The sequence below is a fragment of the Eleutherodactylus coqui genome, chromosome 3 (genome assembly GCF_035609145.1).
Source record: "Eleutherodactylus coqui strain aEleCoq1 chromosome 3, aEleCoq1.hap1, whole genome shotgun sequence".
Lineage (NCBI taxonomy): Eukaryota > Metazoa > Chordata > Amphibia > Anura > Eleutherodactylidae > Eleutherodactylus > Eleutherodactylus coqui.
Genome location: NC_089839.1, coordinates 79,984,091 through 79,996,120, shown reverse-complemented (window position 1 = coordinate 79,996,120; position 12,030 = coordinate 79,984,091). Strand labels below are relative to the sequence as shown.

General features: G+C 42.8%; 1 protein-coding gene across 2 annotated transcripts in view; it reads right to left on the bottom strand.

Moving 5' to 3' along the window:
• RRBP1 (ribosome binding protein 1) overlaps positions 1-11,719 on the bottom strand; it is a 61,043-nt gene extending 49,324 nt beyond the window's left edge. For both annotated transcript variants that reach the window (XM_066595783.1, XM_066595784.1), the window contains exon 1: positions 11,602-11,719. The gene's annotated coding sequence lies outside the window, so the exon portion shown is untranslated. The remainder of the gene's footprint in view (positions 1-11,601) is intronic.
• Positions 11,720-12,030: the final 311 nt, after the last annotated feature.

The window sequence follows — 12,030 nt, the reverse complement described above, 5'->3', positions numbered from 1 at the left end:
TTTTATATTTGGTATCAGAAGGAAAGTAAGCAATTGCAATGCAGTGCATTGGCAGTCTATAGTGAGTTATCGGCAAACTTAACCATCAAGGCCAACCCAATGTCCTATAAAAAAAATTGTTACCTTTAAATCAGTAATCAGCTATAAACCTAAATAGTGATAGATTTAAAAAAATGAATATTTTAATATTTAACAAATAATTTAAAAAAAAATATAAAAAAAAACAAAACGTTTTACACGGACGTAGTCTTGCGGTTTGCATTGCTACATGTGGTTCCCCCATAATCACCAGTTGCGAAACACTCCACAGAAGTCGGTATCAGTAATGATGTGCGAGTTATAAGGCTATAAACTGCAGCTAACTTTTATGATGTGGAGTGCAGTCTCTAAACACCGGAGTGCGGTGCCATGTGTACTGCTGGCAATTAAAGAGTCCCCAGTGATGTAGTCCACCTTATATTCAATTAGTTATCTAGCATTGTAGGCAGCGCTGCTGCTGCTGCACGCAGAGGAGAAGGATCCGACCCTACAGAGGACATCAGCCACTGGGACGGAATACTTGTCCAATCCTTTAAATGGGCCATATTGCATATAAGATTAGTAATTTAGCCGTTTTTGGTGCACATAATCGTAGTCCACTGTTAATGTATCACAGGGGTTCTTAGCAAGTGACAGATTCCACTGTTCTACATAAACTACTAGTAATTAGTAAAACTTAAAGAAAAAAAAAAAGTGTACAAAAATAAAGCTAGGATGGTAATAGAATGTACAATGGAAAATAGTGATTTAAAGGGAAGCTGTCAGTACATTTACACTGCTCAGATGACGTGAAAGTGCTGCAGGATGGGAGTTGTAGCAGCGGCTCACTGCAGTTCTTAAGGTATAGTTGTAGGCGGTAGATTGGTTGCCAAGATTTCTGCAACATAAAATCGTTAACTACATCAAGAAAGGGTTGTTTTTGCTGCATTTAGATGAATGGGATAGCAAAAGAAATTTTGGCAGTGACACTGCGGCATGTGAAGTTACTCTTATGTGCTGGTTTCAGGGAGCCGTGTCCACTGAGCTTCTAGCTGCTCCCCCTCATGACACAGCTTGATTGACAGGTTGATTAAAATCGATAGATCGAGGGAGATCAAACATGCAATTGTTAAAAACTGGTCAGGCCAATTAATAGTCATTTATTTTTTATGGAAAACTGGGCGACACTCAACATGGCCACCACTGGAGTCATCTCAAATCTTTTGTAGGACCGTTAACGATCAATATTCCTGGCTATGAAGAAGTTCCTCATTTAATACTACTGCATAACTCAAGATCTATAATGAAGAAGAGCTGTAACACCGGGCACAGCGGTTATATAATGTATGGCACTAGGCCTGGTTTGAGTCAAGTGACGGCGGCGCTCACTTCAATCAGCTGATACTCTGAGATCCCGAGCAGCAGACCCCAATAATCAACCATTGATGACCTATCCTTGGGATAGGTCATCAATGGTTTAGTGCCAGAAAGCCCCTTTTACTAATACTTCTAAAGTACAATGGGGCATAATTACTGGTGTTTCTTATACCAATATAAGTAAATTATGTGCCGGCATCAAACATATTAAAGGGGTTGTCCCGCGCCGAAACGTTTTTTTTTTAACCCCCCCCCCGTTCGGCGCGAGACAACCCCGATGCAGGGGTTAAAAAAACAAACTGCTCAGCGCTTACCTGAATCCCGGCGGTCCGGCGTCTTCATACTTACCTGCTGAAGATGGCCGCCGGGGTCTGCTCCCTCCGTGGACCGCAGCTCTTCTGTGCGGTCCATTGCCGATTCCAGCCTCCTGATTGGCTGGAATCGGCACGTGACGGGGCGGAGCTACACGGAGTCGGCATTCTGCACGAGCGGCTCCATTGAAGAGAGCAGAAGACCCGGACTGCGCAAGCGCGGCTAATTTGGCCATCGGAGGGCAAAAATTAGTCGGCTCCATGGGAACGAGGACGCTAGCAACGGAGCAGGTAAGTATAAAACTTTTTATAACTTCTGTATGGCTCATAATTAATGCACAATGTACATTACAAAGTGCATTATTATGGCCATACAGAAGTGTATAGACCCACTTGCTGCCGCGGGACAACCCCTTTAAGAGCCATAATCCTCTTAATGCATTTGTCACATTTGGTGGCACCTCCATGCATCGGAGTAAAAGTTACAGCAACAAGGTTGGTGTAGGCTTTAGCTATAATTTATGGCAGTTTCTAGTATAAATTATTGTAAATCTGACTGGCTACACATAGAAAAATGGCTGTTTTAGAATACTTTAAAGGTTGATGAGGTACGTCTCAATGTTATCCGATTGAGCTGAAATTTTGACAATCTCATTTTTACACAAATTAGCAACTTTTTAGGGGTTCTTGTCAAAGAAATTTGGACACTGATTTCTTGCGACTGCCCTACTACAGACACAGCACTAATGTTACATTGGGCCACCTTGCTGAAAAAGCAGTAGGGTCCAGTGAAAATCGTTAAAAGTTACAATTTTGGAGCATGCACCAAAATTACAACTTTTGTACACAGCAAAACCAAGGTTCAAAACATCTAAATATATAAAGACAAAAGCCCTCACTGACTGACTCACTGACTGGCCACTAATTCTCCAACTTCCCTATGTCGTAAAAACAAACATTTGGCACAAGCATAGATTATGTCCAAAATAGGAATAGTAAATGGGTCCCAACTTGATTATTCAATTCTAGCGCAAAACAATTAGCATCCAAATTTTACGTACAGAATCTAATTCTCTCACTTCCTGATGTCATAGAAATTTGTAATTTTGCACAAGCATTGATTGTCACAAATAGGAAAAGCTAATGGGTCCCAACTTGATTATTCAATTCTAAGCGCAAAAGAATTAGCGTCCAAATTTTACGTACGTAATCTAATTCTCTCACTTCCTGATGTCATTTTTTATAAAGGAAACGTCGCATGGTTACCTCCACATGGTGTTTCCTGGGTAACGCAAAGAACCATGCAAAATGGTGAACATATTTTTTTCCCGGTATCTCTAAACTAACCACGACTTCAGAAGATTTTCCGTGTGAACACCAGATAAACACCAGTACCAAATTAACTCGGGCGAAGACGGTCATATCAGCTAGTAATACATATGTCTATAAGATCTTCAATACTGCATTCGATGGAACAAGGCGCAACGTATGCAACAATAAAAAAATAAGTTTGTATTAAACCTGAGGTATATGGCGGTTCAGAAGGACTCAGCATACCATACATTATGGCGCAGTATTTGCTGTAAACCTTTGACACCCTTCAAATCAGTTACATTAAAATTATATATATATATATATATATATATATATATATATATATATATATAAAAATATGTAAAGAAAAAAATTAAAAAAAATGTAAAACTGGGAATGCAAAGCTAATCTCTAGAAGCCAGTATACTATAAACGTGTCAATTCCCTTCTTACGGAGGCCGAAGTTCAGTTGAGAAGGTTCATAGCGTCTCATATCTTGACCATCTTACACCTACTGACTCATGTTTACAGGATGATATTTCTTCGAACCTTCCTCCTCAAGGAACATTTATTATGTGACAACGGATTATTCATTCCTATGTAACATGATCCCATCTATGCAAATAAGCATAGAGGAAATCATGCTAAAGTGCTAATCTGTGACACTCCCTTCCTTTAAACACTTGAGATAGAAATCATGATATTCTGACATAATCCATGCGTTAGCCGACAGCTGTTAGCTGAAAAATCTGCAGAAAATAATTCATGGCAGCTCTTAAAGGGGTGTTCCACCAAAAAGAAGTTATCCTCTATCCCATGGATAATGGATAAGTTGCTGATCGGTGGGGTCTGTCTGTTGAGACCCCTGCTGATAACAAGAACGGGATCCGGAAGGTCCTTGAGTGAATGACTTGGCAGTTGAGCATGCACACCACCGCTTACTTGATTGTCTCCATGGGACTTCCGGAGATCAAGCTCTTGGCTATCTCTAGTAGTTGCATAGAGATGAACCATGAAACAGATGTGTGACCATTGTTCCAAGAATTCAGGGACCTTCTGGACCGCTTACTCACGACCCCAGTAGCCAGTCCCTCACGATCAGCTAGTGGAGAGGGAATAACTTCTATTGGTGGAACAACCCTTTTATTGGAGCATGATAAAGTCTTAGGACTAATGAGAAGAGTCTTTAGGCTGCCTTCGCATGCCTCTTCATGTATTGACCCATCCGTGCGCAATACAAGGGGTAAAATCCGCAGCAGATGCACAACAAAGACCACGGTCAAATCGGGTGCGGATTTGCCCACTTGGGATTTCCAGTATACGTGCTGCAGGTTTTTCACTGTTGAATGCCCACAGCTAATAAGTCATGTGTGAAGGTACCCTTATGGTGCTCTGATTTTAAAACTTAAGTCCGGGCTCACATGAACGCGTTTCCTTTGTGAGCACTCAACAAGTACGCAATAACAACGCGTATTTGCAGCGTTGCGCCAATCCCCCACACTATCTTGGCGCACATGCATGCGTAATAAGTGCCAAGATGGAACATGACATTTTTTTTTTGCGCACGCATGAGCAGCACAATGAAAGTGTATAGGAGATTGCTACTGTGTATTCCGCACGCAAAGACTGCGTGGGTAATATATAATGAGCTTACGGTCGTGTGAGCCTCGCCTTAGTGTATACTTCAAAAGAAATCTCTCAAGGACCGCTACTTACAAGTGTGTATGGTCGTTGACATGAGTTTCCAGTCTACGTATACGGCCATATTATGTATGTGAAGTCGATGTCCCCTTAACCGTGCTGCTCAGATAGAAGGTCTTTGTTGCAGTGTTAATACAGTATGCCCTTTCATTATTTCAACAATTGCCTGGAACATCACATTATACCCGTGACTGGCTCCACCGTGACGTGTGACAATTATTACATATAGCCATAATGTTCATAACGGAATTACAATGTATCCAGGCTCTTATCTGAGCGCAATGCAGTTGATCAGTCTGCAATTTACATAGATGGAAAAATATAGAAAAAGCAAATTGCTGCATTGAGAGAAGCCGTTTACCAATAGCAGACCCTTCATCAGTGAGGGATGCTTGCTGCACGCTATTGCGAAAGTCAATAGGACTTTCTAATGATAAAATCGCAACGGAAGTTTGCGCATTGTGATGCGATAAAGAAAAGGCGCCATAGGAAGAAATGGGAGATAAAGAAAAAAATTATAATAATAAATTGCACATTGCAGAAAGATAGAACAAGCCGCAATTTTTTTGTTCTCGCAACATCGCATCAGTGAAAACATCGCTAATGGGAAGGAAACCATTGAAAAATCATTGGTTTCATAAATCTGCTTTTTTACTCCCTCTCGTATCATGCGATTATATCGCCCTTTTTAAAACTACGGTACCCTAAGGGTACTTACCCACTTGTGTTTTTTTAACGCTGCGATATAACTGCATTTTTTGAACGCTATTGCACAAAAATCGTAAAGCACAAACTTGCGAAGCGTTTTTAACATTAGAAAGTCCCACTGACAAGCACGTTAAAACAACACTACGATATCGCAGCGTTAAAAAAACGCAAGTGGGTAAGAGCCCTACGGGTGGTTTCACATCTACATCGGAGGCTTCGCTTTCCTGCTCCATTGCCTATAATGGGGTCCATTCGCTTCCCGCATGAAGCACTTTTGGTATTTGTATGAGATCTGCGACAAAACCTCCAACTGGAGGTTCTAACCCAGATGTGAAAGCACCCTAACTGGAACAGACACTGGTAAGAGTAGACCCTGTGAAAATCAGTATAGGCAACTCCTTGGTCTCCCTTAGGTCATCTTAATCGAGTGTGGAGCTCCTCATGGAGCATTTATCTCAGCACTGCGCCAATCTCTTTCATCAGGAATCGAGCGCCATGGGATTTTCCTACATGCATTGAAGTAGATTGCCATGGGATTCAATAACAACGTCTACATATTCTTACATGATCAAGGTATGTGACAATCTACGACTCCCATAAACACCTTAAAGCAAAAAGCGAACAATTTTTGGAGCCAAGTGACCCAGTGCATCTCGGGCTGCTCGACACGACTTTTATGCTATCAGGGAACTTCCTTTTCCCCACTACTTGTCAATGGCAAGTACATTCTCTATTCTTGTTTTACTACAATAGCAGAGATTAATGACGTCATCAGCTGTACCCATTGCTTTGCCAATTTCCTTATTGACTTCTGCCATCTATTCGTAAAGGCCTGGAATAATTATACAATGACCAGACCTCAATCGGTGATCATGCTCTAGAAATATGCAGGCAAAACATAAATTCCTAGTTTTTATAGTTTGATCACATAATGATTTCTAACAATAAGTGTATGTAATTGTAAGCGTCTTAGAGATCGATTTGATATCTTTGAAGCAGATCTTCACAGCTGTTCACGAGGCCTCCGTCAGTGCGGACAGCTTGAAGCACTGCAGCAATCCGGGGTGGTACTGCAGCTCCAAGTTAATTCAGGGGAAGTTATGCCTACAGTACCAACCTGGACCACTGCAATACAAACAGCACTAGCCGGTTGGGATCCCAAAAGGCGGACCGCATTGATCAACTATTGATGACCTATCCTGAAGCTAGATCATCAATAGTAAAAGTCCCGGACAAACCCTTCAGTCTATATAAGCCCATTAGGCCCATCATCCAGCTGTTGGCTGTAATATGGCTGTTCAAATGTACATTTGGTCTCGTCCTACTTTCATACTAGGAGTACAATGAAGAATATGGGGCACTAACACAAGATGAAGTTGCGCAGGGATGATAAGTAATGCATTTTTTAGACTTTCTTTTATACACTTAATCTGCTCCTTGGGAAATTAAAAAAAAAAAAAATTTGACAATCCCTTAAGGGTGCCTTTACATGTTGCTGATTTTGTAGCAGATCTGCACCAAACTCTGCAACGTGTGAATGCAGCCTAAAAGGGGTTTTCTGATTTTAACGATGTCCTGTTCTAAGTTAAAAAATGATAGCACATCCAGTCAATGCAATGATCCATGAAATAGCCTATACTTCCAAATGATACATGTAGCAAACCTTTGCAAATTGATTATACATTGTAGCAAACAGAGACATCTGTGCTGCTGTTGATGTATTGGCTCAAAAGGAAGTGCCTTTATGGAATATATATAAGTACTGTAGTTGATATGCCCTAAAATATTTTGTAGGTGAATCCCTTTAACTGGTTCCCAAAGCTGATTGTAGAGTTCCTGGCCGTCAATGATGTCACCAAGGAAAGAGGGCAACTAGTCTTCATTTACCTGGCAGCGGGACGGCAGGACCAATGAAGGGCTACATGGTGCCCACTTAAATCCCTCCAGGCTGGGAGAATCCCTCATACTATATTGATAGGGTTATCTTCGACAAGCCTTGCAATCATTTGAGTACATGCAACGTGCTCACATATACTGTATAATATACCTATAAGCGAATATCTCAAAGTGGCATTTAAAAAATGTAACCTTCAACCAAGAGCTTTAGAAATGTAAATGAATTCCTGCAGGGACAGAAGTTTCAAAGTGCTGCTGCAAATGACATACAAAACTGCGCGTCTCCTGTTCCCTGTATCAGCATTCTCCTAACATACACTTTAGCCATATGCCCTAATAATACCCCTTAATAGACTATTTATGAGTAGTATCAACCTCAAACCACAAATGAGTTCACGTTGAGTATTCAAAAGGGTTCTTCAAAAAGTTTTTAAGTAAAACCAGGATGAGGAACAGGAAAAAAAACTTTAATTAGGTGGTTTCACACAAAGCCTGAAGTGGCCCGACAGAAAGGAGAAGTAGAAGTCCGTCCTCTTGTCTGGCACAGTGATCAGATAAATCAGAGCAGGCCGGGTGATCGTTATTGTCTGGAGATGAGGGTCCAGCCACACAGAAAATATATCATTACATGCCAACCACATTGTCAGACTGGCTGCTGTAGTATGCCAACATGTGGTCCGCCAGGAGTATATGGTAAAACTGGGCCATGACAGCAATTCGTGCTTGGCATCAATGTTTCCCTGTGAGGGTAAAAGTTGTGGGCAACTTGGCAACAGTCAAAAGAACTCCACCTGTGGTCTTATTTTACAACTTTTTCTCACCCATTATGATGCATGATGTGTAGTCCTTACTTAAAGTACAGAAAGGGTTTTCCAGGACCTGCCTACTGATGACATATCCTGTGGGACCCACCGCTCAAAACCCCTGCTAATCAACTGTCCACTGGGTGACAGCTCCATACACAATGGAGTGGCCTGGGTTGGTATCTGCAATACTAACCTGGGCTGCTGCAATGTGGATAGAGCTTTCTGTTCCATTTCTATCTGCAATGACAATGGGACTAGCGAACAGCTGATCGTCGAAGACCCCAAGTTACGGATCTCCATCGATCAACTATTAATGACCTATCAGAAGGATAGGTCATCAATGGCAAAGTCCTAAAAAAAACTCTTTAAAGGGGTTGTCTGAGTTAAAAGCTTTGTCTAAAACTGGTTCCCCCCTGACAGAACATAACAAATATCTCATATTCACTGCTCGTCCCCCAGGTGACTGCGCTGGGTCCCCTCGGTGATGTATTTTTTGCAGGCTGCGGTCAACCTCGAACATCCTGTAAACCTGCCACTGCATCCAATTACAGAGCTCAGCAATGTTTCAACTCGGAAAACCCCTTTAACAAGTAACTTTCCAAATGTATCTCTAAGAGGTTGTCCCAAGATTTAAACTATCAACACCTGAGCAGCGGTGCCGCACTCACTACAGGCCACAGGGTATCGGGTGAAATGCTATAATGATGGTGCAAGAAATTTGGAGGTGAGAGGGAGTGTTGTATCTGGAAAAATAAGCTGGGGATACACAACTGATTTCGAGTCAAAATCCGCACCACTAGTGCAGATATTGACTCTCCTTTGGATGCGGAAATGCTACAGAATTTTGTACTGTTGGAACATACCCTTATGACAGCTTTCATAAGAGTTTTGTGGTAGGCTACTTTTCCATGGCCCAGCCTGTACTTCCCTGGAATGGAGAAGTTTTTTGAACAGAAAACTGTGAAATAACCCCCTACCATTCACTCTGATAGTATGATCCATGCTGACCACAGAAGATCGTGTGCTGTAGCACATTTATGTGTGATTGACATTTTATTTTCTCTTAAAGGAATTGTCCATTTAAAACAACCCCTGTTTAATGCCCTGTAAAATCATATGGGGACCATAGAAGTGCCTGCCAAGTCAGGTCCCGCCTTCTGTTAGCTGAATTGGCTTGGCACAGTAACTCCCACGGCTGAACAGACCCCATTGACTTTAATGGTTTCCGCTCAGCTGCACGGCATTTTACCGGAAGAAAAAGTCCTGCATGTAGGACTTTTTTTTCGGTACTTTGTGCCGGATCTGCGATGGAACCTTTGAATGAAGTTTACAGCACAAATGTGAAAGCAACCTAGATGTGTTTCAGAAAACTTTTCACGTCATAGGAACGTCAAAAGTTTTGATTCCGGGGGTCCATGTGCTGGGACCCCCACTGATTACAAGAATGCAGAAGCTGAAGCACCTGCCCGAGTGCTGTCTCTACTCGTTAGCTGAAGACAAGCCCACAGATTGCCTACTGAGCTCGTCTTCAGCTAGCGAACAGTGACGTTGCTCGCATGAGCACTTTGGCTTCTTCTTTCTAGCGGTCAGTGGGGGTCTCAGCACCCGGACCACAGCGATCAACACTTTTGAAAATTGTCTATGATATGTCAAAATTTTTTAAAGCACTCTCACACTAAGGGTGCGTTCACACATCGCTGATTTGCTATGGATTTTGGCACAGATTTTGGTGCAGATCTGCAGCAGATTTCACCCATTCAATTAAATTGAAACTGAATTGGTGAAATCTGCTGATCTGCACCAAAATCCGCGATGTGTGAATGCAGCTATGTGCCAGATCCATGGTGGATTTTTCTGATTAGCAGGGAATCCTGAGCAATGAACCCCCCAGGATGGCTCATCATATGTTAAGTCCTGGGGGGAAAAAAACAACTTACATTTCTGTAATTTAAGGACGGACTACACATCACGCATCAATTTTTACTCTATTTTGCATGCAGAAATGCTGCAGAATTTTCCACTGCATTTCTGCCCTGTGGAAATATACTCTAAAAAAAAAAATCTGTCTTTGTTGCCCCTAACAACCAATCACAGTGCAGCTTTCATTTTATCTCAGCAGTAGAAGAAATGAAAGCTGTGCTGTGATTGGTTGCTATGGACAATAAAGGCAGATTTTCCTTCACACAGCTTTCATAAGCCTGTGATGTCAGGCTAATTAATATTCTGTAGCCCACTCTATAAAATTAATAAAAGGAGATACATGAGTAGGTGGCAGTAGTGATGGTGGTGCTGGGGTAAAGGGGGCACCCAGAGAAGCATTATGGAGACCCACAGTAATTACTAGAGCTGTGCAGCTACATTATGTTAGGGGAGAACGGCATGACGGAGTATAAACTACTCAGAGGACCGACATCTGCAGCCTATGAGAGAAGGAAAGATCAAAGCTAATGAAAATCAGTGCAGCCGGCAGAGCAGACCGAGCAGTACAGCTAGAGGCTGGCCGTATGCTAAGGAGGCCCCGCCCTCAGCCCAGTCCACGCTACAGCTAGAGGCCGGTATATGTAAATGTAACCCCGCCCTCAGACTAGACAGCACTACATATAAGGGCGGGGTTAGAAAGTCCCGCCCCCCCAGACTGGACAGCACTACGGATAAAGGTCGGGCATATGCTAATAGGGTTCCACCCCCCGGCTACATATAAAGACAGACCATATGCTAATGAGGCCCCGCCCCCGATTCTGGAGGATGCAGATTACCAGAATCCTTCCAGACCGCTAGATGGGTTAAGCAGACGTGTCCCTCAGAGGAGATGTGGACACGTAATCCTCCTCCAGAGCGGCTCTTCCCCACCAAACTTTCCATGACCAGATGTAAAAGTCTGAGAACCCCCCCAATTTAATCTGCCTGGCATTCCCTGTAAGGGGGGCATCCCACTTCCCAAGCATCTGCTCCCCAAATCCCATCTTTCATAATATCCAAAAGTTGCAGCAGAGTCCCCAAACTTTTCAGAAAAGTTGTCTCGCAGATCGATCAATCAATCATCGCTCGACACATTTTTTGGGCTCTCCCCCAGACTGACACGTAGAGGCGCAGACTGCACCCTCCTCCCTGCCAACTCCAGACATGGCAAGAAACCAACCCCAATGTCCTCAAACCTGTCATTTACTACACTGGATGTCATGAGCAACTAGGGGAGGGGGGGGACTACAACTCCCAGCATGCGTCCTCTAGTCTCCCAATTAAATCTCCCTAAACATGCTGGCACTTGGCTACAAATGGCCCTTCTTAGTGACTGTGATTGTACTTAGGAGGGAATAATTGGACAGAAGGAGACAGATGTTAACAGGATGCATGGAAAGATCTCACTAGTGATCGATGCGATCTGCCAGAATTCTGATCGCTGGACGATATAGTTGCACCTTCCTGCGATCTTCCCAATGACTGCAGTGCACGAGCTGCTGTCCTCTTACCTCCTGCTGTGACAATGTGGCTCGGTCGTCCTGCAGCGCCGTCTTGTCCCCGCTCCGTGCCGGCTCAGCCTCTACTGACTCTCTGGAGTCGTGGCACTTTTCTTTTCACTCCCTTTTTTTTCCTTCAATGAAACTTTATTGTACAAGTGAGCTGCGGACAAAGTTCAGTACGGCCACAGTCCCTCACCTAGTGACAGATCAGATGTGTTATCAGATCCACAGTGCTGACTAACCATTTACTGTGACCTCCACTATGGAGCTCTTTAATTAGTCACTACTGATATAGGAGCTGTTCTTTATAAGAATCTCTTCTTCACCAAAATAAAAAAAGCAAAAATTGACATACAGTGGATATAAAAAGTCTGCACACCCGTTTAAATGTCACGTTAACAAAAAAAAAATCTGATGAATCATTTCAGATTTAGGGTG